Consider the following 27,583-nt stretch of genomic DNA (forward strand, 5'->3'; position numbering starts at 1 on the left):
AACTGGGAGCAGATCGTCTCTACAAGAACTGGGAGCAGATCTTCATCTCTACAGGAACTGGGAGCAGATCTTCATCTCTACAAGAACTGGGAGCGGATCTTCGTCTCTACAAGAACTGGGAGCAGATCTTCATCTCTACAGGAACTGGGAGCAGATCTTCGTCTCTACAGGAACTGGGAGCAGATCTTCATCTCTACAGGAACTGGGAGCAGATCTTCGTCTCTACAGGAACTGGGGGCAAATCTTCGTCTCTACAGGAACTGGGGGCAGATCTTCGTCTCTACAGGAACTGGGGGCAGATCTTCGTCTCTACAAGAACTGGGGGCAGATCTTCATCTCTACAAGAACTGGGAGCAGATCTTCGTCTCTACAGGAACTGGGGGCAGATCTTCGTCTCTACAGGAACTGGGGGCAGATCTTCGTCTCTACAAGAACTGGGGGCAGATCTTCGTCTCTACAGGAACTGGGAGCAGATCTTCGTCTCTACAGGAACTGGGGGCAGATCTTCGTCTCTACAAGAACTGGGGGCAGATCTTCGTCTCTACAGGAACTGGGGGCAGATCTTCGTCTCTACAGGAACTGGGGGCAGATCTTCGTCTCTACAGGAACTGGGGGCAGATCTTCGTCTCTACAAGAACTGGGGGCAGATCTTCATCTCTACAAGAACTGGGAGCAGATCTTTGTCTCTACAGGAACTGGGGGCAGATCTTCGTCTCTACAGGAACTGGGGGCAGATCTTCGTCTCTACAAGAACTGGGGGCAGATCTTCATCTCTACAAGAACTGGGAGCAGATCTTTGTCTCTACAGGAACTGGGGGCAGATCTTCGTCTCTACAGGAACTGGGCGCAGATCTTCGTCTCTACAAGAACTGGGGGCAGATCTTCGTCTCTACAGGAACTGGGAGCAGATCTTCGTCTCTACAGGAACTGGGGGCAGATCTTCGTCTCTACAAGAACTGGGGGCAGATCTTCGTCTCTACAGGAACTGGGGGCAGATCTTCGTCTCTACAGGAACTGGGGGCAGATCTTCGTCTCTACAGGAACTGGGGGCAGATCTTCGTCTCTACAAGAACTGGGGGCAGATCTTCATCTCTACAAGAACTGGGAGCAGATCTTTGTCTCTACAGGAACTGGGGGCAGATCTTCGTCTCTACAGGAACTGGGGGCAGATCTTCGTCTCTACAAGAACTGGGGGCAGATCTTCGTCTCTACAGGAACTGGGAGCAGATCTTCGTCTCTACAGGAACTGGGGGCAGATCTTCGTCTCTACAAGAACTGGGGGCAGATCTTCGTCTCTACAGGAACTGGGGGCAGATCTTCGTCTCTACAGGAACTGGGGGCAGATCTTCGTCTCTACAAGAACTGGGGGCAGATCTTCGTCTCTACAGGAACTGGGGGCAGATCTTCGTCTCTACAGGAACTGGGGGCAGATCTTCGTCTCTACAGGAACTGGGAGCAGATCTTCGTCTCTACAGGAACTGGGGGCAGATCTTCATCTCTACAGGAACTGGGAGCAGATCTTCGTCTCTACAGGAACTGGGGGCAGATCTTCGTCTCTACAGGAACTGGGAGCAGATCTTCGTCTCTACAGGAACTGGGGGCAGATCTTCGTCTCTACAAGAACTGGGAGCAGATCTTCGTCTCTACAGGAACTGAGAGAAGATCTTCGTCTCTACAGGAACTGGGAGCAGATCTTCATCTCTACAGGAACTGGGAGCAGATCTTCGTCTCTACAGGAACTGGGGGCAGATCTTCGTCTCTACAGGAACTGGGAGCAGATCTTCGTCTCTACAAGAACTGGGAGCAGATCTTCATCTCTACAGGAACTGGGAGCAGATCTTCATCTCTACAGGAACTGGGAGCAGATCTTCATCTCTACAGGAACTGGGAGCAGATCTTCGTCTCTACAGGAACTGGGAGCAGATCTTCGTCTCTACAGGAACTGGGGGCAGATCTTCGTCTCTACAGGAACTGGGGGCAGATCTTCGTCTCTACAGGAACTGGGGGCAGATCTTCATCTATACAAGAACTGGGGGCAGATCATCTCTACAAGGAATGGGAGTAGAGGTTCGTCTCTACAAGAACTGGGGGCAGATCTTTGTCTCTACAAGAACTGGGGGCAGATCTTCATCTCTACAAGAACTGGGGGCAGATCTTCGTCTCTACAAGAACTGGGGGCAGATCTTCAGGAAGTGATGACGGGTCTTTGTCCCTCTGCTCCTGCTTTAATATCTGTAAAACTCCATACAGACATAACAGGGAGGTGGTCTTTCAATTGAAAGCAAATAAGTCATTGGTCACTGGAAGCCACAATGCATGTTGGGAAGTGAGGGAAAGAAAGTTCCATCACCTAGAGTTTTGGCTGATGAAGAGAAACTATCTTCTAAGAACTAGCAGATGGCAAATTACAGAGCAGAAGAATCCAGACAATTCCTGGACATATTAGACTTGCATCTGCACCAAAAGCAGTTTTACATTGTCTTGGGGGCTGAGGTCAGCAACTAATGCTGTTCTACAGGATTTCAGTGAGAGAATTTGTGCTGTGAAGAAGTGGTGGTGGCAGATTACACCCATTGCTTCCAGAAATATATCTGTATTTTGTCCGGTCATTGGTGGGATTGCCAGGTGTTGGACCCCATGAATCTGATATTAAAGATAGGTCCTCAATATTTTGTAACCGTCAAACCCTTTACCAGATTGATATTCTAGAACATCAATGGGATTACTTTCCTCCACTTCTTCCAACTTTTCCTGGCTGTCAATGAGAAATATTCCATAAATTCAAACTTTCCTAAAACATCTGCTTCCGAAAAAGTGGAGACCTCCCAGACTAGTGATTGTTTCATCAAGTCTCCGGGGTCCTGCCGAAATCTCATGGAAGCCAACCAATGAGTATGTAGTACAGACAGAAGAGTAGTTAGGGAAGCCGGGGTATGGTAAGAGGAGGACACATATGGATACAGGGAGTACACAGAAGCGTACTTACGTCACAATCCAAGGGTCAGAATTCCAGGAGGGCACGTAATAGATTCAGGGAGAAACTGAGATGTGGTCAGGTAACGGTCTGAGGTCAAAAGCCAGGAGGTCATGTCAGGAACCAGGAGCGGGCAAAGAGAAGCCAAACAACAGTCCAGGGCCAGGAAACAAAGATCTGAGCACAGGCAGGAACACAGGCTAACAGCACAACTACAGAACCAGAATGTACGACTGGCGAGGTTCTGCGGTAGGATGCTCAATAGTGAAGCAAAGCAATTACCAGGAAGGAGGAACACCTGAGTAACCAGCACTTCCCAGAACCAGCATGGAAATCTGAGCTGTCAATCAACCTGCCAGCTTAGTAGCTCAGGAAAACACAGCAGAGCATCTCCTTATGTGCAAGATGCTCTGCACAGAGTAATCGTGTCACTGCCAGCTATGTAGTCCAAGAAAGTGCAGCAGAGCATCTCCTAGTGTGCAAGATGCTCTGCACAGCGGAATCATAACAGTGTAGGGTTTCAATGCCACGGTGTCCATCTGTACATTTGGGAAGGCGGAGAACCCAGTGTAGAAGGGTGTGAAATAGACAAAGGGGTGTGGTTGCTAAAAGGGGGATGTCTAAGACTAAAGAAAATTCTGGTAAAATGTAAAAGCCTTATTCTCCATAATTGCAAGCTGCAAAGGCTGGCACTTATGGGGTATCAGCTGCAGAAGAGGATCCTTAACTTCTCTGTATTCCCATAAGGAAGCTATATGTAAGGTGTCTGGGCTGGGGTCTATATATCCTTTGTATTTATTTTACACTGTGTGCAGAATTATTAGGCGAATGAGTATTTTGATCACATGATACTTTTTATACATGTCGTCCTACTCCACGCTGTATAGGCTGAGAGCCAACTACCAATGAAGTAAATGAGGTGATGTGCCTCTCTGTAATGAGGAGGGGTGCGGTGTAATGACACAACACCCTATATAAGGGGTGCTTAATTATTAGGCAACTTCCTTTCCTTTGGCAAAATGGGTCAGAAGAGAGATTGGACGGGCTCTGAAAAGTCCATATTGTGAGATGTCTTGCAGAGGGATGCAGCAGTCTTGAAATTGACAAACTTTTGAAGCGTGATCACCGAACAATCAAGCGTTTCATGGAAAATAGCCAACAGGGTCGCAAGAAGCATGCTGGGCAAAAAAGGCGCAAAATAACTGTCCATGAATTGAGGAAAATCAAGCGTGAAGCTGCTAAGATGCCATTTGCCACCAGTTTGGCCTATTTCAGAGCTGCAACGTCAGTGGAGTATCAAAAAGCACAAGGTGTGCCATACTCAGGGACATGGCCAAGGTAAGGAAGGCTGAAAACCACCACCTCTGAACAAGAAACATAAGATAAAACCTCAAGACTGGGCCAAGAAATATCTGAAGGCTGATTTTTCACAGGTTTTATGGACTGATGAAATGAGAGTGACTCTTGATGGGCAGATGGATGGGCCAGAGGCTGGATCAGTAAAGGGCAGAGAGCTCCACTCCGACTCAGACGCCAGCAAGGTGGAGCTGGGCACTGGTATGGGCTTGGATCAGCAAAGATCAACTTGTGGGACCTTTTCGGGTTGAGGATGGAGAGAAGCTCAACTCCCAGACCTACTGCCAGTTTCTGGAAGACAACTTCTTCAAGCAGTGGTACAGGAAGAAGTCAGTATCGTTCAAGAAAAACATGATTTTCATGCAGAATAATGCTCCATCACATGCATCCAACTACTCCACAGCGTGGCTGGCCAGTAAAGGTCTAAAAGATGAAAAATAATGGCATGGCCCCCTTGTTCCCCTGATCTGAACCCCATAGAGAACCTGTGGTCCCTCATAAAATGTGAGCTCTACAGGGAGGGAAAACAGTCCACCTCTGGGAGCAGTGTCTGGAGGCTGTGGTGGCCGCTGCACGCAATGTGGATCGTAAACAGATCAAGCAATGACAGAATCTATGGATGGTCGGCTGCTGAGTGTCATCAGAAAGAAAGGGGGCGATATTGGGCACTCATTTTTTGGGTTTTGTTTTTGCATGTCCGAAATGTTTATTTCTAAATTTTGTGCAGTTATATTGGTTTACCTGGTGACAATAAACAAGTGAGATGGGAATATATTTGGTTTTTATTAAGTTGCCTAATAATTCTGCACAGTAATAGTCACCTGCACAAACAGAATCCTCCTAAGATAGCCACATCTATAAAACCCCTCCAACTGCCAAAAATATTAAGCGCTGATATTTATGAGTCTTTTGGGTTGATTGAGAACATAGTTGTTGATCAATAATAAAATAAATCCTCTAAAATACAACTTGCCTAATAATTCTGCACACGGTGCATAGGGGCCAGTATTTGTAACAATCGGTCTGGTCTTTAAAGGTAAAGGATTTGGGCTAAAGTCTGTATATATTTAGAGTCTGTGGACTATTTAGGTGTCTGGAAGAAGATCAGTATTTACAGTATCTTAAGTTATCTGTAGTTTTGTGGCTCAGTATTGGTTAAGGGCTGTAGTTAATGAAAAAGTATTGTCTTGGAGCTATGTTTATTTAAAGCATCTGATACAGGGTGTGAATATTTTGGGGTCTGGTCAGGGGTCTGTATATAATTAGGAACAAAAAGGAGACAGTTACAGAGTGCAACTGTCTCCTTTTTGTTACTATGTTTCATGCTCAGTTTGCACCTGTTCACATTAGAAAGGTGGGATGTGTTATCAGTCTTTTTTTTTGCATACATTTAGGAGTCCTGAGTTTATATAGAGGGGGTCTGGGGTTCTTTATTAAGACATGTGGTGTATGATTTGTACATTTTTATGATCTTTTTGGTGGGGTCTGTGTTTATTTTGAGATCAGTATTTAATGGAGTCTGGTCTGTGGTCTGCATTGATTTTAGGGTGGGGGGTTAGCATTTATTTAGGAGGGTATGTGTTAATTTAGGGTACTGCTGCCTTTTTATATTTAGTGTGTGTAGTATCTGTGATTTTTTTTTAAGGTGTCTGTTCTTTTTATCTAAGATATCTGGTGTCAATGTCCCGGGCGTGTCCCGCCCCAGAAGCGGTCGGACCGCTCGGATCCGGACGTCGCTGCTCAGGTGGCTCGAGGGTCTCAGGACCCGGGGGCTCGGGGTCGTGCCGATACGTGATGGGGGGGTTATTTACAGGGGAATTTAGGTAGTTCGTGATGCCACCCGTGGTGTGCGGTAATAGGGAGTAACACCGGTGCCATTGGGAGTACCCGGGGTGATGGAGTGGGGAAGCCAGATGACGTTACCCTCCACGGGTAGGGGAAGGCCCCGGGACTCTGGATGGTGGAATGGATTGCAGGGGAGCGCAGGGGAGATGGTTGCAGGGGTTAATCAGGTACTCACTCAGAAGAAAGCAGACGCTGACAACGTAGTAAACCAAGTCTCTGGGTGCCGCTGTTTTCTGAGGGGAGCTCGTCCGGGTCCCGTCCCCTGCAGCACTGCCGGGTGGTTTGTGGCCTGCCTCCTGGCACCGTATTTTAGAGTGTCCTTTGTGGCCCATCAGCTTGGAGCTTTCCGGGCCCCGCTCCCTGCTATGGGTAGTAGAGGAGCTTGCTCTCAGGAGCTCACATTTGGGATTTCAGTGGGCTGGTTTGCTTGGACAGCCCTATCTCCCTCGTTGCGCTAGTGCCCCCGATCCCTGAGCTTTGTGGGAACAGTCCATATAGGCCCTGTCCTCCGCAGGTTAATTGCCAGGTCGCCTGAAGCTTTTCCCCGACCTAGGGTCCGTGTACCCCAACGTGCCTTCGGTCCCAGCCCGGCTATTGAACTGCGGCTACTGGCTATCCTCCAAGACTAGCCAAGCACCCAGTCACAATCTCCCGCGACCGGGTCTCCGACTCCTCCGGGTCCAGACCACCGTCTGCGAGCTAGGCTGCTTCTCCTCTGGGAGCTCCAACTCCCAGCTTCTTCCGAACTCTTCACAGCTCGAGGGCTACCACTGAACTAACTTGTCACCTCCCACCTCCCTGCCTGACCCCTAGGTGGGCGGCCCTATTCCAGCTTAGCAGCCCACTGGTGTGCCCGACAGGGTGGGGTGTGTGGTGTCACTAGGATTTGTGAATGCTGGTGGAGGCAGTACCGCAAGATGGAGACCCAGAACCATGGGGGGTTGAGTCCTGCACTGGAGACAAAGAACATGCAGTACCCTGTGACGACCTGACTAGTCCAGGGGCGTCAAATCAGTTTTGTAATTTTTTTAGGTTTTAGTTTGGGGTCTGAATTTAATTGGGGTCCAGGGTCCTGTATTAATCTATAAGGGGGTCTGTAGTTGTTTATGGGTCTGATCTGGGGTGAAGCTGGTGACTGAAATCCCGTGTGTTGGGGACTTGTGTTACATAAGTGTTGGTGCCTATGTTGCTAAGTTTTGTGCATTGCCCCTTGGACTGTGCCTGGCGTTTCTCCATGAAGTGTGTTTCTCAGTAGACGATTACTAATGGCGTTTTGTCCCCCGGCTCGGATATTACAGGGCTTTGTCCTATCATTATCGCGTGGCGCAGATATCTTATTATACGCCTGTAATTCATGGCTCCACTTACTTTTATAGATCTCTCTAAATCAAGCAATATTCCACATCTCCGGTGACTGATGGTTTCTGTGTTCTGTAATAGAATTATTTCTCGCAGCCGCAGCTTTGGCGCTGATTAGTGGCGATCGCTCAATGTGTTTGTTTAATTTGGAACAGTTAAAACTATTCTATGTTTCCATCTTATAACAAAGACTGATTAGCTGGCAGGACAATAATATACCGGAGGCTCCAGAGGATCACAACACGAGGAGCAGAGAGAAATACAAGACGCTGCTAGTAACTGCTGGGATCACAGTACATCTTCACTAATCCGGCACTCCATGATACGGCATTGCATGAAGAGGTATGAGCATACAAGGATAAGAAAAAGGCAGAAATATTAGATAATGTAATGCTTCATATTATTCCAGACTCCTCTGCTCCCTCCAGACTCTTCTGCCCGCTCCAGACTCCTCTGTCTTCTTTCAGACTCCTATATCTTTAGTTATTCCCGCCAGACTCCACCATACCTTCCAGACTCCTCTGTCCTCTTCTAGACTCTTCTGCCCTGACCAAACACCTCTGGCTTCCTCCAGACTCCTCTGATCCCTATATCCTGCTCCAGACTCCTCTGTCCTCCTCAGACTTCCTTTTCTTCCTCCAAATTCCTCCATCCCCTCCAGGCTCCTCTGCTTGACTCCTCTGCCCCTACCAGACCCCTCTGTCTTCCTCCAGACTCCTCTGTCCCCTCCAGACTTCTCTGTCCTCCCCCAAACTCCTATGTCCGCCTCCAGACTCCACTGCTCCCCCAGAGCCATCTGTCATCCTCCAGACTCCTATGAACCCTCTATCTTCCTTCAGACTCCTCTAACTTCCTCCAGATTCCTCTATCTTCCTCCAGACTCCTCTATCTTCCTCCAGACTTCAGTTTCTTCCTCCAGACTACACCATCCCTTCCAGACTCCTCTGTCCTCTTCTAGACTCTTCTGCCCTGACCAAACACCTCTGTCTTCCTCCAGACTCCTCTGATCCCTATATCCTGCTCCAGACTCCTCTGTTCTCCTCAGACTTCCTTGTCTTCCTCCAGATTCCTCCATCTCCTCCAGGCTCCTCGGTCCTCTGCTTGACTCCTCTTCCCCTACCAGACCCCTCTCTCTTTCTCCAGACTCCTCTGACCCCTATATCTTCCTCCAGACTCCTCTGTCCCCTCCAGACTTCTCTGTCCTCCCCCAGACTCCTATGTCCGCCTTCAGACTCCACTGCTCCCCCAGATCCATCTGTCATCCTCCAGACTCCTATGAACCCTCTATCTTCCTCCAGGCTCCTCTATCTTCCTCCAGACTCCTCTATCTTCTTCCAGACTCCTCTATCTTCCTCCAGACTCCTCTATCTTCTTCCAGACTCCTATATCTTCTTCCAGACTCCATTGTGCTTTTCCAGACTCCTATGTGCTCCTCCAGACTCCTCTGCCTCCCAAGGCCCTTCTGTCCTACTCTAGACTCCTATGACCCCTCTATCTTCTTCCAGATTTCTATCTCCTCCTCTAGACCTCTCTGCTAGGGATTAGAGGACCCGTGGAAGTATAGGTTTGCCGGGTTCAGTCGGACTTTAGTTAAAAGTTCTGTTTGGCACCCGGACTTGACCCGAACTTGACCCTGGACCTCATATCAGTTAATGGGGACCCAAACATTGGTGCTGTAAAATGGCTGCAAAATGGTCAAAGTAAGGACTAGGGGCTGCAAAAGGGAGCGAAATAGGGGTAAGAGCAGGACAATTGTCCTGCAAACATATGTGGATAAGGAATACATTTTTTTTTAATAAAGGATGTGCGGTTTCCCCTATTTTTGATAATTAACGCAGACAGCTGGGGGTTGCTATTATCAGGCTGGTAAGGTCAATTGTTAGTTGGCACCTCCCAGCCTAAAAATAGCAGCCTGCAGCTGCCCCAGAAGTGCATCACATTAGATGCTCCAATTCTGGCCCTTTGCTCGGCTCCTCCTAATTGCCGTGGTGCAGTGGCAATCAGGGTAATACCTTTGAGGGTGATGTCAGCTGTGAATTGACAGCTGGCATCAAGCCCAGGGGTTAGTAATGGAGAGGTGCCTACCAGACACCCCATTACTAACCCGGTAAGTGTAGAGTTAAAAAACATACATATAGAAAAAAATTAGTTTATTTGAATTAAGACTGCCCGACATGCCCTTGTTCATCAAATTACTAATTAAAAAGAAATCCTCAAAGTTCTGATTGCCACAGCACCATGGCAATCGGGAAGAGCCAGGCAAAGCACCAGAATTGGGGCATCAAATAGATGAGCCACTTCTGGGGCAGATGCGAGCTGCTATTTTTAGGCTGGGAAAGGTCAAATAACCATGGACTTCCCCAGACTAATAACACCAACCCCCATCCGTCTGCTTTACCTGCACTGGTTATCAAAACTAGGGGGGACCCTACGCGTTTTGTTTCTTTTAATTACTATTTATCGTCCCCATGCCATAAAGCTTGTTGATTAGCTGCAGTGCAGCAAACTTTAGCAGCAGTCAACAAACTTTATAAGCATACAAACAGCACCCGAACTCGGACATGGACTTTGTGAAAAGTCTGTGTTCGAGTTCAAGTCCCAGATACTAGGTGTCCGGTATGAACCCCGAACTTTAGAGTTCAGGTTCGCACATCCTTACTCTCTGCCCTCTTCCAGATTCCTTTTGCCCTTCTCCAGATTTTGCTGTCTTCTTTCAGGCTCCTCTGTCCTTCTCCAGACTTATTTGTCTCCCTCAAGACCACTCCATCCCTTCCAGACTCCTCTGTCCTCTTCTAGACTCCACTTCCCCCTCCAGACTCCTCTGATCCCCTCTGTCTTCCCTGTCCTATTCCAAATTCCTATGTCCTTCTCCAGACTACTCTGTCCTCCTTCAGACCTCTCTTTCACCTCCATATCCCTCTGTCCTCCTCCATACTCCTCTGACATCTCTGTCTTTCTCCAGAATCCTTTGTCCTCCTCCAGAATTCTGTCCTCCTCCAGACTCCTCTGACCCCCTCTGTCTTCTCTGTCCTACTCCAGATTCCTATATCCTTCTCCAGACTGGTTTGTCCTCCTTCAGACCTCTTTCACCTTCAGAACCCTCTGTCCTCCTCCATACTCCTCTGACACCTCTGTCTTCCTCCAGAATCCTTTGTTCTCCTACAGACTACTCTCTTCTCCTCCAAATTCCTCTGTGCTGCTCCAGACCTTTCTGTCCTCCTCCAGATTCCTCTGTCATCCCTAAGCCTCCTATGTCCTCCTCCAAACTCCTCTGCTCTCTCCAGATCCCTATGTCCTACTCGAGACTCCTCTGCCTCCACCAGATTCCTATATAATTCTACAAATTTTTCTGTTCTCCTAAAATCTTCTCTTCTGCAACCCTCCAGACTTCTCTGTCCTCCTCAAGACTTCTCTGATTCCTTTATCCTCTCCAGACTCCTCTATCCCCTCCAGACTTCTCTGTCCTCTTCCAGTTTCCTCTCTTCTCCAGATTCTTCTGTCCTCCAGACTCCTTTGTCCTCTCCTACACTTCTCTGTCCTCCTCCAGTTGCTTCTCTTTTCCTCTAGATTCCTCTATCCTCCTCCAGACTCCTTTGTCCTCCTCCACTCTTCTCTGTCCCCTCCAGATTCCTTTGTGTTTCCTCTGGACTCCTCTGTGTTCTCTCTGGACTCTTCTGACATGATCTGGAGTTCGGAGGTCCCTTTACACATTAGATGGTTAGCTGGTGTTGGCAGAATCGTCAGTTTCAATGACTTTCGTCAGTCAGTGTCTACCAGTGTCAGGACACAATGTGAATGTACTCCTCTCCTGAAATACTCTGTGCTACTGGTGGGCCTTGTGCTGCTTTGTACTTGTTTCAGACCTCTCTTTTGTCTTTTTTCTTTTCCCAATACTCATTTTTCTTGTCATAAGCCAGCCTATTTTTTTTCTGTAATTCCTGAAATATTCTGTGCTGCTGTGAGCCCTGCATTTTTATTTGTCAGTCTTCATCTTTGACTTTCCATATATCTGCCAGTCACATACCCAGACAAAAGAACAGGGTACTCCAGCCCACAAAATGAGAATACGCACCTCCTGAAATACTCTGTGCTGCTGATTTTACAGTCAGTAATCAGCACACCCTTCTCCTGAAATACTCTGTGCTGCTGATTTTACAGTCAGTAATCAGCACACCCTTCTCCTGAAATACTCTGTGCTGCTGATTTTACAGTCAGTAATCAGCATACCCTTGTCCTGAAATACTCTGTGCTGCTACTTTTAAAGTCAGTTTATAATAAATATGGTCACTGCTCTTCCACAAGATCAGCACGATCCTGAAATACTCTGTGCTGCTTGATAACTGGAACCATGTAAAAAGTTTTCCATCTTGAGACTGTATCATTGTAGCCACCATAGCGCCACCACTGGTAGGAAAGGGGAACGCACGCCATCAGAATGTGAATGTACAGTGAGTAAGACCCTGATGACAGAGGACACGAGCCAAGATGAGGTCTCATTCCGCAGCGATGCACATGTGCGGCTACAGGACGCCATTTGGCTTTCATTTACAGTTTTGTATAATGGGAGTTTTTGGACGATTCTCGACCTCAGTTGTTAGAATTTATCTCACTTAAGGGAACATAATGAACCCTCGAAATGGCCTGAAATGACAACTGCGTCATGTGGCCTCTGCCTCCACCATCTGTCTGCACTCGCCGTCCTCTGCACTCACCTTCCACGGGTGAAATAATCCTGGACTGAAAATGGATCAACCTCACCGAGAAGGTGGATTGTGTCTCCGAGACGAGGAATCAGTGTGGTGATCTGCAAGGAAAGAAGAAATCATATAATGACAAGATGCTTTGCTCATATCAATCACTATTTTCCAGATTAAAGATTACTGCCCCTATGTACAAGAATATAACTACTATAATACTTCCCCCTATGTACAAGAATATAACTACTATAATACCGCCCCCTATGTACAAGAATATAACTACTATAATACTGCCCCTATGTACATGAATATAACTAATATAATACTGCCCCTATATACAAGAATATAACTACTATAATACTGCCCCCTATGTACAGGAATATAACTACTATAATACTGCTCCTATGTACAAGAATATAACTACTATAATACTGCCCCTATGTACAGGAATATAACTACTATAATACTGCTCCTATGTACAAGAATATAACTACTATAATACTGCTCCTATGTACAGGAATATAACTACTATAATACTGCTCCTATGTACAAGAATATAACTACTATAATACTGCCCCCTATGTACAAGAATATAACTACTATAATACTGCTCCTATGTACAGGAATATAACTACTATAATACTGCTCCTATGTACAAGAATATAACTACTATAATACTGCTCCTATGTACAGAAATATAACTACCATAATACTGCCCCTATGTACAAGAATATAACTACTATAATACTGCTCCTATATACAAAAATATAACTACTATAATACTGCTCCTATGTACAAAAATATAACTACTATAATACTGCTCCTATGTACAGGAATATAACTACTATAATACTGCTCCTATGTACAAGAATATAACTACTATAATACTGCTCCTATGTACAGAAATATAACTACCATAATACTGCCCCTATGTACAAGAATATAACTACTATAATACTGCTCCTATGTACAAGAATATAACTACTATAATACTGCTCCTATGTACAGAAATATAACTACCATAATACTGCCCCTATGTACAAGAATATAACTACTATAATACTGCTCCTATGTACAAGAATATAACTACTATAATACTGCTCCTATGTACAGAAATATAACTACTATAATACTGCCCCTATGTACAAGAATATAACTACTATAATACTGCTCCTATGTACAAGAATATAACTACTATAATACTGCCCCAATGTACAAGAATATAACTACTATAATACTGCCCCAATGTACAAGAATATAACTACTATAATACTGCCCCAATGTACAAGAATATAACTACTATAATACTGCCCCAATGTACAAGAATATAACTACTATAATACTGCCCCAATGTACAAGAATATAACTACTATAATACTGCTCCTATGTACAAGAATATAACTACTATAATACTGCCCCTATGTACAAGAATATAACTACTATAATACTGCCCCTATGTACAAGAATATAACTACTATAATACTGCCCCTATGTACAAGAATATAACTACTATAATACTCCCCCTATGTACAAGAATATAACTACTATAATACTGCCCCTATGTACAAGAATATAACTACTATAATACTGCCCCTATGTACAAGAATATAACTACTATAATACTGCCCCCTATGTACAAGAATATAACTACTATAATACTGCCCCTATGTACAAGAATATAACTGCTATAATACTGCCCCTATGTACAAGAATATAACTACTATAATACTGCCCTATGTACAAGAATATAACTACTATAATACTGCTCCTATGTACAAGAATATAACTACTATAATACTGCCCCAATGTACAAGAATATAACTACTATAATACTGCCCCAATGTACAAGAATATAACTACTATAATACTGCCCCAATGTACAAGAATATAACTACTATAATACTGCCCCAATGTACAAGAATATAACTACTATAATACTGCCCCAATGTACAAGAATATAACTACTATAATACTGCTCCTATGTACAAGAATATAACTACTATAATACTGCCCCTATGTACAAGAATATAACTACTATAATACTGCCCCTATGTACAAGAATATAACTACTATAATACTGCCCCTATGTACAAGAATATAACTACTATAATACTCCCCCTATGTACAAGAATATAACTACTATAATACTGCCCCTATGTACAAGAATATAACTACTATAATACTGCCCCTATGTACAAGAATATAACTACTATAATACTGCCCCCTATGTACAAGAATATAACTACTATAATACTGCCCCTATGTACAAGAATATAACTGCTATAATACTGCCCCTATGTACAAGAATATAACTACTATAATACTGCCCCTATGTACAAGAATATAACTACTATAATACTGCTCCTATGTACAAGAATATAACTACTATAATACTGCCCCTATGTACAAGAATATAACTACTATAATACTCCCCCTATGTACAAGAATATAACTACTATAATACTGCCCCTATGTACAAGAATATAACTACTATAATACTGCTCCTATGTACAAGAATATAACTACTATAATACTGCCCCAATGTACAAGAATATAACTACTATAATACTGCCCCAATGTACAAGAATATAACTACTATAATACTGCCCCAATGTACAAGAATATAACTACTATAATACTGCCCCAATGTACAAGAATATAACTACTATAATACTGCCCCAATGTACAAGAATATAACTACTATAATACTGCCCCAATGTACAAGAATATAACTACTATAATACTGCCCCAATGTACAAGAATATAACTACTATAATACTGCTCCTATGTACAAGAATATAACTACTATAATACTGCCCCTATGTACAAGAATATAACTACTATAATACTGCCCCTATGTACAAGAATATAACTACTATAATACTGCCCCTATGTACAAGAATATAACTACTATAATACTCCCCCTATGTACAAGAATATAACTACTATAATACTGCCCCTATGTACAAGAATATAACTACTATAATACTGCCCCTATGTACAAGAATATAACTACTATAATACTGCCCCCTATGTACAAGAATATAACTACTATAATACTGCCCCTATGTACAAGAATATAACTGCTATAATACTGCCCCTATGTACAAGAATATAACTACTATAATACTGCCCCTATGTACAAGAATATAACTGCTATAATACTGCCCCTATGTACAAGAATATAACTACTATAATACTGCCCCTATGTACAAGAATATAACTACTATAATACTGCCCCTATGTACAAGAATACAACTACTATAATACTGCCCCTATGTACAAGAATATAACTACTATAATACTGCCCCTATGTACAAGAATATAACTACTATAATACTCCCCCTATGTACAAGAATATAACTACTATAATACTGCCCCTATGTACAAGAATATAACTACTATAATACTGCCCCTATGTACAAGAATATAACTACTATAATACTGCCCCCTATGTACAAGAATATAACTACTATAATACTGCCCCTATGTACAAGAATATAACTGCTATAATACTGCCCCTATGTACAAGAATATAACTACTATAATACTGCCCCTATGTACAAGAATATAACTGCTATAATACTGCCCCTATGTACAAGAATATAACTACTATAATACTGCCCCTATGTACAAGAATATAACTACTATAATACTGCCCCTATGTACAAGAATACAACTAGTATAATACTGCTCTTATGTAAAGATACTTCTATTTGAATATTTTTTCTTATTTTCTGAATAAACCATTCATGATATTTTCCTTTGTGACGTATATATCTTGTCAGTGACCCCCGTCCTCCTGGTTCTTGTGCCGTGTTATGACTCCCGCCATTATGTGCACGCTCATTATTCTCCTGTGTTTCTACCTTCTCACTCTTTATACTTTTCTCCTGATCATGTTACGAGCTTTTGTCTGTATTTTGCACATTCCTCCGGGGTCTTCCAGTGGCCCCCATCCTCCTCATCCTCTTATGCCGCTTTCACACCAATTATTATTTTTTCGTTCCTTTTCTAGGAAATGTTACAATGTAATAAAATCTAAAGTGGAAAAAGTAAGAAATTATTTTACGAGCGGCTTATCGGTGTTACTATTGGCACAGAACCAAGAAAGCACTCAGCACACGGCGACAGGGTCACTCGCTGTGGAAACTCACACCCTGCGCTGGTATCGGGGTCTACACTGGTATTGGGGTCTGTGCTGGTATCGGGGTCTACACTGGTATTGGGGTCTGTGCTGGTATTGGGGTCTGTGCTGGTATTGGGGTCTGCGCTGGTATTAGGGTCTGTGCTGGTATTGGGGTCTGCACTGGTATTGGGGTCTGCGCTGGTATTGGGGTCTGCAGTGGTATTGGGGTCTGCAATGGTTTTGGGGTCTGCACTGGTATTGGGGTCTGCGCTGGTATTGGAGTCTGCATTGGTATTGGGGTCTGTGCTGGTATTGGGGTCTGCACTGATATCGGGGTCTGTGCTGGTATTGGGGTCTGCACTGGTATTGGGGTCTGTGCTGGTATTGGGGTCTGCACTGATATCGGGGTCTGTGCTGGTATTTTGGGTTGCACTAGTATCAAGGTCTGCACTGGTATTGGGGTCTGTGCTGGTATTAGGGTCTGTGCTGGTATTAGGGTCTGCGCTGGTATTAGGGTCTGCGCTGGTATTAGGGTCTGCATTGGTATTAGGGTCTGTGCTGGTATTGGGGTCTGCACTGGTATTGGGGTCTGCGCTGGTATTAGGGTCTGTGCGGGTATTGGGGTCTGCACTGGTATTGGGGTCTGCACTGGTATTGGTGTCTGCGCTGGTATTAGGGTCTGTGCTGGTATTGGGGTCTGCACTGGTATTGAGCTCTGCGCTGGTATTGGGGTCTGCAGTGGTATTGGGGTCTGCAGTGGTATTGGGGTCTGCGCTGGTATTGGGGTCTGTGCTGGTATTGGGGTCTGTGCTGGTATTGGGGTCTGCACTGGTATTGAGGTCTGCGCTGGTACTGGGGTCTGCAGTGGTATTGGGGTCTGCAGTGGTATTGGGGTCTGCAGTGGTATTGGGGTCTGCGCTGGTATTAGGGTCTGTGCTGGTATTGGGGTCTGCACTGGTATTGAGGTCTGCGCTGGTATTGGGGTCTGCACTGGTATTGGGGTCTGTGCTGGTATTAGGGTCTGTGCTGGTATTGAGGTCTGCATTGGTATTGGGGTCTGTGCTGGTATTGGGGTCTGCACTGGTATTGGGGTCTGCAGTGGTATTGGGGTCTGCAGTGGTATTGGGGTCTGCAGTGGTATTGGGGTCTGCGCTGGTATTAGGGTCTGTGCTGGTATTGGGGTCTGCACTGGTATTAGGGTCTGCGCTGGTATTGGGGTCTGCACTGGTATTGGGGTCTGCAGTGGTATTAGGATCTGTGCTGGTATTGGGGTCTGTGCTGGTATTGGGGTCTGCACTGGTATTGGGGTCTGCACTGGTATTGGGGTCTGCTGGACGCCGCACTGTGGCTTCGACATGTTCATAATAAAGTTGTTATGTGTACTGTGAGAGTTTGCCTTACTCACGTGATGGGGGTCACTCGGCTGCGTCTCAGAGGTAGTACACAGGAACGCACTTCATTAAAAGTCCAGCAGTTTATTAAATACTAGAAGGTGGCCCGATTCTACGCATCGGGTATTCTAGAATTTACGTATTGTGTAGTTAATGTATGATTTTTGTTATATATATATATATATATATAGATGTTGTTGTGTGTAGTTACCAAGTGTTTGTGTAGGGGCTGTACATGTTCTGGGTGTTGTCTGGGTGTAGCGGGGGGTGAGAGCGGTGTTGTTTGTGTGTTGCGTTGTGTGTCGTTATTTGTGGAGCGCTGTGTGTCTGTATCGTTGTGTATGTGTGTTGCGCGGTTTGTGTGGGTGTGTGTGTGTGTTTTGGGGGGAGGTATGTTTTGTGCAATGTGTGTGTTGTGCGGTATGTGCGTATATTTGTGTGTGCCGCGGTGTTTGTGTGTTGGGTGTTGTGTGTCTGCTGCGTTGAGTGTGCGTGTGAGTCTGAGTGTGCGAGTGAGTCTGAGTCTGAGTCTGAGTGTGCGTGTGAGTGTGCGTGTGAGTCTGAGTGTGAGTGTGCGTGTGAGTCTGAGTGTGAGTGTGCGTGTGAGTGAGTGTGAGTTTGAGTGTGAGTGTGCGTTTGAGTCTGAGTGTGAGTGTTTGTGTGAGTCTGAGTGTAAGTCTGAGTCTGAGTGTGAGTGTGCGTCTGAGTGTGAGTGTGCGTGTGAGTCTGAGTGTGCGTGTGAGTCTGAGTGTGAGTGAGTGTGTGTGCGTGTAAGGCCTGTGCCACACATCCGTGCCTCCGGCACGTGTTTGTCATTTTTTACACGTACCGGCGGCACGGAGACACTTTAACCAATGCTACCCTATTGTAGCAGGCACACACACGTAAAACCACACGGAACGTGTGTCCGTGTGCGTTTGTACGTGTGTGCGTTTTTGAAAGCGCTGACATGTCCGTTTATTCACCGGCAGCACGGGTGTCACACGGCCCGCACCCGCACCACACGGGTGTAGTGTGGATGCGGTCCCGTGTGACACGCGCCGGAGAAAACACACATGTCATTTAAAAAAAAAAAGAAACATTAACTCACCTTCTCCAGCCCTCCTGTCTCTGCCGCTGCTGCCTCTTGCTGCCGACCGCCGCTCATTATTCTCATTGAATATTCACTTCACTGCCTGGCAGCAGCAGCAGCGGGGAGACGGGAGGGCTGGAGACCGAAGATCAGCACCACGGACAGCAGCGCGGACATCAGGAAGGACCAGGTGAGTATAATAATTACTGATTCTACGTGTGCTATCGCGGATAGCACACGTAGAACACACGTGTCACGCACGTACCAGAGACACGTACTTACCTGCACGCAACACGCAGGGAAAATACGTGTCTCTCGGCACGTGCGTGAAATTCACGTGAGTGTGGCAGAGGCCTAAGTCTGAGTGTGAGTGTGCATTTGAGTCTGAGTGTGAGTGTGCGTTTGAGTCTGAGTGTGAGTGTTTGTGTGAGTCTGAGTGTAAGTCTGAGTCTGAGTGTGAGTGTGCGTCTGAGTGTGAGTGTGCGTCTGAGTGTGAGTCTGCGTCTGAGTGTGCGTCTGAGTCTGAGTCTGCGTCTGAGTGTGCGTCTGAGTGTGCGTGTGAGTGTGAGTGTGAGTGTGAGTGAGTCTGAGTGTGAGTCTGAGTGTGAGTCTGAGTGAGTCTGAGTGTGAGTGTGAGTGTGAGTGTGAGTGTGAGTCTGCGTCTGAGTCTGCGTCTGAGTGTGAGTGTGAGTCTGAGTGTGAGTCTGAGTGTGAGTGTGAGTGAGTCTGAGTGAGTGTGAGTGTGAGTGTGAGTCTGAGTGTGAGTGTGAGTCTGAGTGTGAGTCTGAGTCTGAGTGTGAGTGTGAGTCTGAGTGTGAGTGTGTGTGAGTGTGAGTGTGCGTGTAAGTCTGAGTGTGAGTGTGCGTTTGAGTCTGAGTGTGAGTGTGAGTGTGCGTGTAAGTCTGAGTCTGAGTGTGAGTCTGAGTGTGAGTCTGAGTGTGAGTCTGAGTCTGAGTGTGAGTGTGAGTCTGAGTGTGAGTGTGAGTGTGTGTGAGTGTGAGTGTGCGTGTAAGTCTGAGTGTGAGTGTGCGTTTGAGTCTGAGTGTGAGTGTGAGTGTGCGTGTAAGTCTGAGTCTGAGTGTGAGTGTGAGTGTGAGTCTGAGTGTGAGTGTGAGTCTGAGTGTGAGTCTGAGTGTGAGTCTGAGTGTGAGTCTGAGTGAGTGTGAGTGTGAGTCTGAGTCTGTGTCTGAGTCTGTGTCTGTGTCTGAGTCTGTGTCTGAGTGTGAGTCTGAGTCTGTGTCTGAGTCTGTGTCTGAGTGTGAGTCTGTGTGCGTGTGAGTCTGAGTCTGTGTCTGAGTGTGCGTCTGAGTCTGTGTCTGAGTCTGCGTCTGAGTGTGTGTCTGAGTGTGCGTCTGAGTGTGCGTCTGCGTCTGAGTGTGCGTCTGAGTCTGCGTCTGAGTCTGCGTCTGAGTGTGCATCTGAGTGTGAGTCTGAGTGTGAGTCTGAGTGTGAGTGTGTGAGTCTGAGTGTGAGTCTGAGTGTGCGTCTGAGTCTGTGTCTGAGTGTGCGTCTGAGTCTGTGTCTGCGTCTGAGTGTGCGTCTGAGTGTGCGTCTGAGTCTGCGTCTGAGTGTGCGTCTGAGTGAGCGTCTGAGTGTGCATCTGAGTGTGCGTCTGAGTCTGAGTCTGAGTGTGAGTCTGAGTGTGAGTGGCGGCCAATCCGTGCGGGGGGTCGGATCCGAGGCGAGGCGAGCGGCCAATCCATGCGGGGGAGGAGCCGAGGCAAGGCGAGCGGCCAATCCGTGCGGGGGGGCGGGGCCATGGCGAGCCCAGCGGCCAATCAGCTTTGTGTCACCGTAAGGACACTTAGTGTCACCGTAAGGACACAATTTTGGAGCATGACAGACAGACAGACAGACAGACAGACAGAATAAGGCAATTATATATATAGATAGCATAAACTGCAGCTCGGTAACATACAAAGCCTCTTTCTTCTTACAGGCCCATACTGACCGTCTAAGTTGCGGTCCACCCGCACAGGTTTGGATTCACTTTTCCTCAATAGAATCTTCAGCCTTCGGATTAATCCACGGATTTCTAGCCCGTATGGTCCGCACTGGAGGCATGGACCCTCCACACACCGGCTGCTCTGAACACACTCTGCCTCCTGGTAGTGTCTGTCCTCGTGTCAAACACAGACTGACTCCATTATTCCTGATATGTGACCTGTCAGCCACATGTCAAACACACCAATGGGCAAGGTATGTAAGTGACCAAACCCACCACCTCTCCAGCCCCCTGAAAACCCGACCCACAGAACACATACATGTTTCCAGGAAATCTTACAAAATAATGCTCAAGTCCCCCATTGACTTCAATTATCCTCAAGTACTCAAGCCCATCCAAGCATCAACTGCTCATTAAGAGTACCGAACACCCGAGCATGGTAGTGCCCGCTCATCACTAGTTACCAGTACAGAGCACCCGAGCATGGTAGTGCCCGCTCATCACTAGTTACCAGTACAGAGCACCCGAGCATGGTAGTGCCCGCTCATCACTAGTTACCAGTACTGAGCACCTGAGCATGGTAGTGCCCGCTCATCACTAGTTATGAGTACTGAGCACCCGAGCATGGTAGTGCGTGCTCATCACTAGTTACGAGTACTGAGCACCCGAGCATGGTAGTGCCCGCTCATCATTAGTTACGAGTACTGAGCAGCCGAGCATGGTAGTGCCCGCTCATCACTAGTCACAAGTACAGAACACCTGAGCATGGTAGTGCCCGCTCATCACTAGTTACCAGTACTGAGCACCCGAGCATGGCAGTGCCCGCTCATCACTAGTTACGAGTACTGAGCACCTGAGCATGGTAGTGCCCGCTCATCACTAGTTACCAGTACTGAGCACCTGAGCATGGTAGTGCCCGCTCATCACTAGTTACCAGTACTGAGCACCCGAGTATGGTAGTGCCCGCTCATCACTAGTTACCAGTACTGAGCACCCGAGCATGGTAGTGCCCACTCATCACTAGTTACCAGTACTGAGCACCTGAGCATGGTAGTGCCCGCTCATCACTAGTTACCAGTACTGACCACCCAAGCATGGTAGTGCCCACTCATCACTAGTTACCAGTACTGAGCACCTGAGCATGGTAGTGCTCGCTCATCACTACTTACGAGTACTGAGCACCCGAGCATGGTAGTGCCCGCTCATCACTAGTTACCAGTACTGAGCCCCCGAGCATGGTAGTGCCCGCTCATCACTAGTTACGAGTACTGAGCACCCGAGCATGGTAGTGCTCGCTCATCACTAGTTACGAGTACTGAGCACCTGAGCATGGTAGTGCCCGCTCATCACTAGTTACCAGTACTGAGCCCCCGAGCATGGTAGTGCCCGCTCATCACTAGTTACCAGTACTGAGCCCCCGAGCATGGTAGTGCCCGCTCATCACTAGTTACCAGTACAGAGCACCTGAGCATGGTAGTGCTCGCTCATCACTAGTTACCAGTACTGAGCACCCGAGCATGGTAGTGCCCGCTCATCACTAGTTACCAGTACTGAGCACCCGAGCATGGTAGTGCCCGCTCATCACTAGTTACCAGTACTGAGCACCCGAGCATGGTAGTGCCCGCTCATCACTAGTTACCAGTACTGAGCACCCGAGCATGGTAGTGCCCGCTCATCACTAGTTACCAGTACTGAGCCCCCGAGCATGGTAGTGCCCGCTCATCACTAGTTACGAGTACTGAGCACCCGAGCATGGTAGTGCCCGCTCATCACTAGTTACAATTACTGAGCACCTGAGCATGGTAGTGCCCACTCATCACTAGTTACGAGTACTGAGCACCCGAGCATGGTAGTGCCCGCTCATCACTAGTTACGAGTACTGAGCACCCGAGCATGGTAGTGCCCGCTCATCACTAGTTACCAGTACTGAGCACCCGAGCATGGTAGTGCTCGCTCATCACTACTTACGAGTACTGAGCACCCGAGCATGGTAGTGCCCGCTCATTACTAGTTACCAGTACTGAGCACCTGAGCATGTTAGTGCCCGCTCATCACTAGTTACAATTACTGAGCACCTGAGCATGGTAGTGTCCGCTCATCACTAGTTACGAGTACTGAGCACCCGAGCATGGTAGTGCTCGCTCATTACTAGTTACCAGTACTGAGCACCCGAGCATGGTAGTGCCCGCTCATCACTAGTTACGAGTACTGAGCACCTGAGCATGGTAGTGCCCGCTCATCACTAGTTACGAGTACTGAGCACCTGAGCATGGTAGTGCCCGCTCATCATTAGTTACCAGTACTGAGCACTCGAGCATGGTAGTGCCCGCTCATCACTAGTTACCAGTACCGAGCACCTGAGCATGGTAGTGCCCGCTCATCACTAGTTACCAGTACTGAGCACCCGAGCATGGTAGTGCCCGCTCATCACTAGTTACCAGTACTAAGCACCCAAGCATGGTAGTGCCCGCTCATCTCTAGTTACGCGTACTGAGCACCCGAGCATGGTAGTGCCCGCTCATCTCTAGTTACGCGTACTGAGCACCCAAGCATGGTAGTGCCCGCTCATCACTAGTTACCAGTACTGAGCCCCCGAGCATGGTAGTGCCCGCTCATCACTAGTTACCAGTACTGAGCACCCGAGCATGGTAGTACCCGCTCATCACTAGTTACGAGTACTGAGCACCAGAGCATGGTAGTGCCCGCTCATCACTAGTTACGAGTACTGAGCACCCGAGCATGGTAGTGCCCGCTCATCACTAGTTACGAGTACTGAGCACCCGAGCATGGTAGTGCCCGCTCATCACTAGTTACGAGTACTGAGCACCCGAGCATGGTAGTGCTCGCTCATCACTAGTTACGAGTACTGAGCACCCGAGCATGGTAGTGCCCGCTCATCACTAGTTACAATTACTGAGCACCTGAGCATGGTAGTGCCCGCTCATCACTAGTTACGAGTACTGAGCACCCGAGCATGGTAGTGCCCGCTCATCACTAGTTACGAGTACTGAGCACCCGAGCATGGTAGTGCCCGCTCATCACTAGTTACAATTACTGAGCACCTGAGCATGGTAGTGCCCGCTCATCACTAGTTACGAGTACTGAGCACCCGAGCATGGTAGTGCTCGCTCATCACTACTTACGAGTACTGAGCACCCGAGCATGGTAGTGCCCGCTCATTACTAGTTACCAGTACTGAGCACCTGAGCATGGTAGTGCCCGCTCATCACTAGTTACGAGTACTAAGCACCTGAGCATGGTAGTGCCCGCTCATCACTAGTTACGAGTACTGAGCACCTGAGCATGGTAGTACCCGCTCATCACTAGTTACCAGTACTGAGCACCCGAGCATGGTAGTGCCCGCTCATCTCTAGTTACGCGTACTGAGCACCCGAGCATGGTAGTGCCCGCTCATCACTAGTTACAAGTACTGAGCACCTGAGCATGGTAGTGCCCGCTCATCACTAGTTACCAGTACTAAGCACCCAAGCATGGTAGTGCCCGCTCATCTCTAGTTACGCGTACTGAGCACCTGAGCATGGTAGTGCCCGCTCATCACTAGTTACCAGTACTGAGCACCCGAGCATGGTAGTACCCGCTCATCACTAGTTACGAGTACTGAGCACCCGAGCATGGTAGTGCCCGCTCATCACTAGTTACCAGTACTGAGCACCTGAGCATGGTAGTGCCCGCTCATCACTAGTTACCAGTACTGAGCACCCGAGCATGGTAGTGCCCACTCATCACTAGTTACAAGTACTGAGCACCTGAGCATGGTAGTGCCCGCTCATCACTAGTTACCAGTACTGAGCACCCGAGCATGGTAGTACCCGCTCATCACTAGTTACGAGTACTGAGCACCCGAGCATGGTAGTGCCCGCTCATCACTAGTTACAATTACTGAGCACCTGAGCATGGTAGTGCCCACTCATCACTAGTTACGAGTACTGAGCACCCGAGCATGCTAGTGCCCGCTCATCACTAGTTACGAGTACTGAGCACCCGAGCATGGTAGTGCCCGCTCATCACTAGTTACCAGTACTGAGCCCCCGAGCATGGTAGTGCCCGCTCATCACTAGTTACCAGTACTGAGCCCTCGAGCATGGTAGTGCCCGCTCATCACTAGTTACCAGTACAGAGCACCTGAGCATGGTAGTGCTCGCTCATCACTAGTTACCAGTACTGAGCCCCCGAGCATGGTAGTGCCCGCTCATCACTAGTTACCAGTACTGAGCCCCCGAGCATGGTAGTGCCCGCTCATCACTAGTTACCAGTACAGAGCACCTGAGCATGGTAGTGCTCGCTCATCACTAGTTACCAGTACTGAGCCCCCGAGCATGGTAGTGCCCGCTCATAACTAGTTACCAGTACTGAGCCCCCGAGCATGGTAGTGCTCGCTCATCACTAGTTACCAGTACAGAGCACCTGAGCATGGTAGTGCTCGCTCATCACTAGTTACCAGTACTGAGCACCCGAGCATGGTAGTGCCCACTCATCACTAGTTACGAGTACTGAGCACCCGAGCATGGTAGTGCCCGCTCATCACTAGTTACGAGTACTGAGCACCCGAGCATGGTAGTGCTCGCTCATCACTACTTACGAGTACTGAGCACCCGAGCATGGTAGTGCCCGCTCATTACTAGTTACCAGTACTGAGCACCTGAGCATGGTAGTGCCCGCTCATCACTAGTTACAATTACTGAGCACCTGAGCATGGTAGTGTCCGCTCATCACTAGTTACGAGTACTGAGCACCCGAGCATGGTAGTGCTCGCTCATCACTACTTACGAGTACTGAGCACCCGAGCATGGTAGTGCTCGCTCATTACTAGTTACCAGTACTGAGCACCCGAGCATGGTAGTGCCCGCTCATCACTAGTTACGAGTACTGAGCACCTGAGCATGGTAGTGCCCGCTCATCACTAGTTACGAGTACTGAGCACCTGAGCATGGTAGTACCCGCTCATCACTAGTTACCAGTACTGAGCACTCGAGCATGGTAGTGCCCGCTCATCACTAGTTACCAGTACCGAGCACCTGAGCATGGTAGTGCCCGCTCATCACTAGTTACCAGTACTGAGCACCCGAGCATGGTAGTGCCCGCTCATCACTAGTTACCAGTACTAAGCACCCAAGCATGGTAGTGCCCGCTCATCTCTAGTTACGCGTACTGAGCACCCGAGCATGGTAGTGCCCGCTCATCTCTAGTTACGCGTACTGAGCACCCAAGCATGGTAGTGCCCGCTCATCACTAGTTACCAGTACTGAGCCCCCGAGCATGGTAGTGCCCGCTCATCACTAGTTACCAGTACTGAGCACCCGAGCATGGTAGTACCCGCTCATCACTAGTTACGAGTACTGAGCACCAGAGCATGGTAGTGCCCGCTCATCACTAGTTACGAGTACTGAGCACCCGAGCATGGTAGTGCCCGCTCATCACTAGTTACGAGTACTGAGCACCCGAGCATGGTAGTGCCCGCTCATCACTAGTTACGAGTACTGAGCACCCGAGCATGGTAGTGCTCGCTCATCACTAGTTACGAGTACTGAGCACCCGAGCATGGTAGTGCCCGCTCATCACTAGTTACGAGTACTGAGCACCCGAGCATGGTAGTGCCCGCTCATCACTAGTTACAATTACTGAGCACCTGAGCATGGTAGTGCCCGCTCATCACTAGTTACGAGTACTGAGCACCCGAGCATGGTAGTGCTCGCTCATCACTACTTACGAGTACTGAGCACCCGAGCATGGTAGTGCCCGCTCATTACTAGTTACCAGTACTGAGCACCTGAGCATGGTAGTGCCCGCTCATCACTAGTTACGAGTACTAAGCACCTGAGCATGGTAGTGCCCGCTCATCACTAGTTACGAGTACTGAGCACCTGAGCATGGTAGTACCCGCTCATCACTAGTTACCAGTACTGAGCACCCGAGCATGGTAGTGCCCGCTCATCTCTAGTTACGCGTACTGAGCACCCGAGCATGGTAGTGCCCGCTCATCACTAGTTACAAGTACTGAGCACCTGAGCATGGTAGTGCCCGCTCATCACTAGTTACCAGTACTAAGCACCCAAGCATGGTAGTGCCCGCTCATCTCTAGTTACGCGTACTGAGCACCCGAGCATGGTAGTGCCCGCTCATCACTAGTTACCAGTACTGAGCACCCGAGCATGGTAGTACCCGCTCATCACTAGTTACGAGTACTGAGCACCCGAGCATGGTAGTGCCCGCTCATCACTAGTTACCAGTACTGAGCACCTGAGCATGGTAGTGCCCGCTCATTACTAGTTACCAGTACTGAGCACCTGAGCATGGTAGTGCCCGCTCATCACTAGTTACGAGTACTGAGCACCCGAGCATGGTAGTGCCCGCTCATCACTAGTTACCAGTACTGAGCCCCCGAGCATGGTAGTGCCCGCTCATCACTAGTTACCAGTACTGAGCCCCCGAGCATGGTAGTGCCCGCTCATCACTAGTTACCAGTACAGAGCACCTGAGCATGGTAGTGCTCGCTCATCACTAGTTACCAGTACTGAGCACCCGAGCATGGTAGTGCCCGCTCATCACTAGTTACCAGTACTGAGCCCCCGAGCATGGTAGTGCCCGCTCATCACTAGTTACCAGTACTGAGCACCCGAGCATGGTAATGCCCTCTCATCACTAGTTACCAGTACTGAGCACCCGAGCATGGTAGTGCTCGCTCATCACTAGTTACGAGTACTAAGCACCCGAGCATGGTAGTGCCCGCTCATCACTAGTTACCAGTACTGAGCCCCCGAGCATGGTAGTGCCCGCTCATCACTAGTTACCAGTAC

The sequence above is a fragment of the Anomaloglossus baeobatrachus genome, chromosome 3, assembly GCF_048569485.1.
Source record: "Anomaloglossus baeobatrachus isolate aAnoBae1 chromosome 3, aAnoBae1.hap1, whole genome shotgun sequence".
Lineage (NCBI taxonomy): Eukaryota > Metazoa > Chordata > Amphibia > Anura > Aromobatidae > Anomaloglossus > Anomaloglossus baeobatrachus.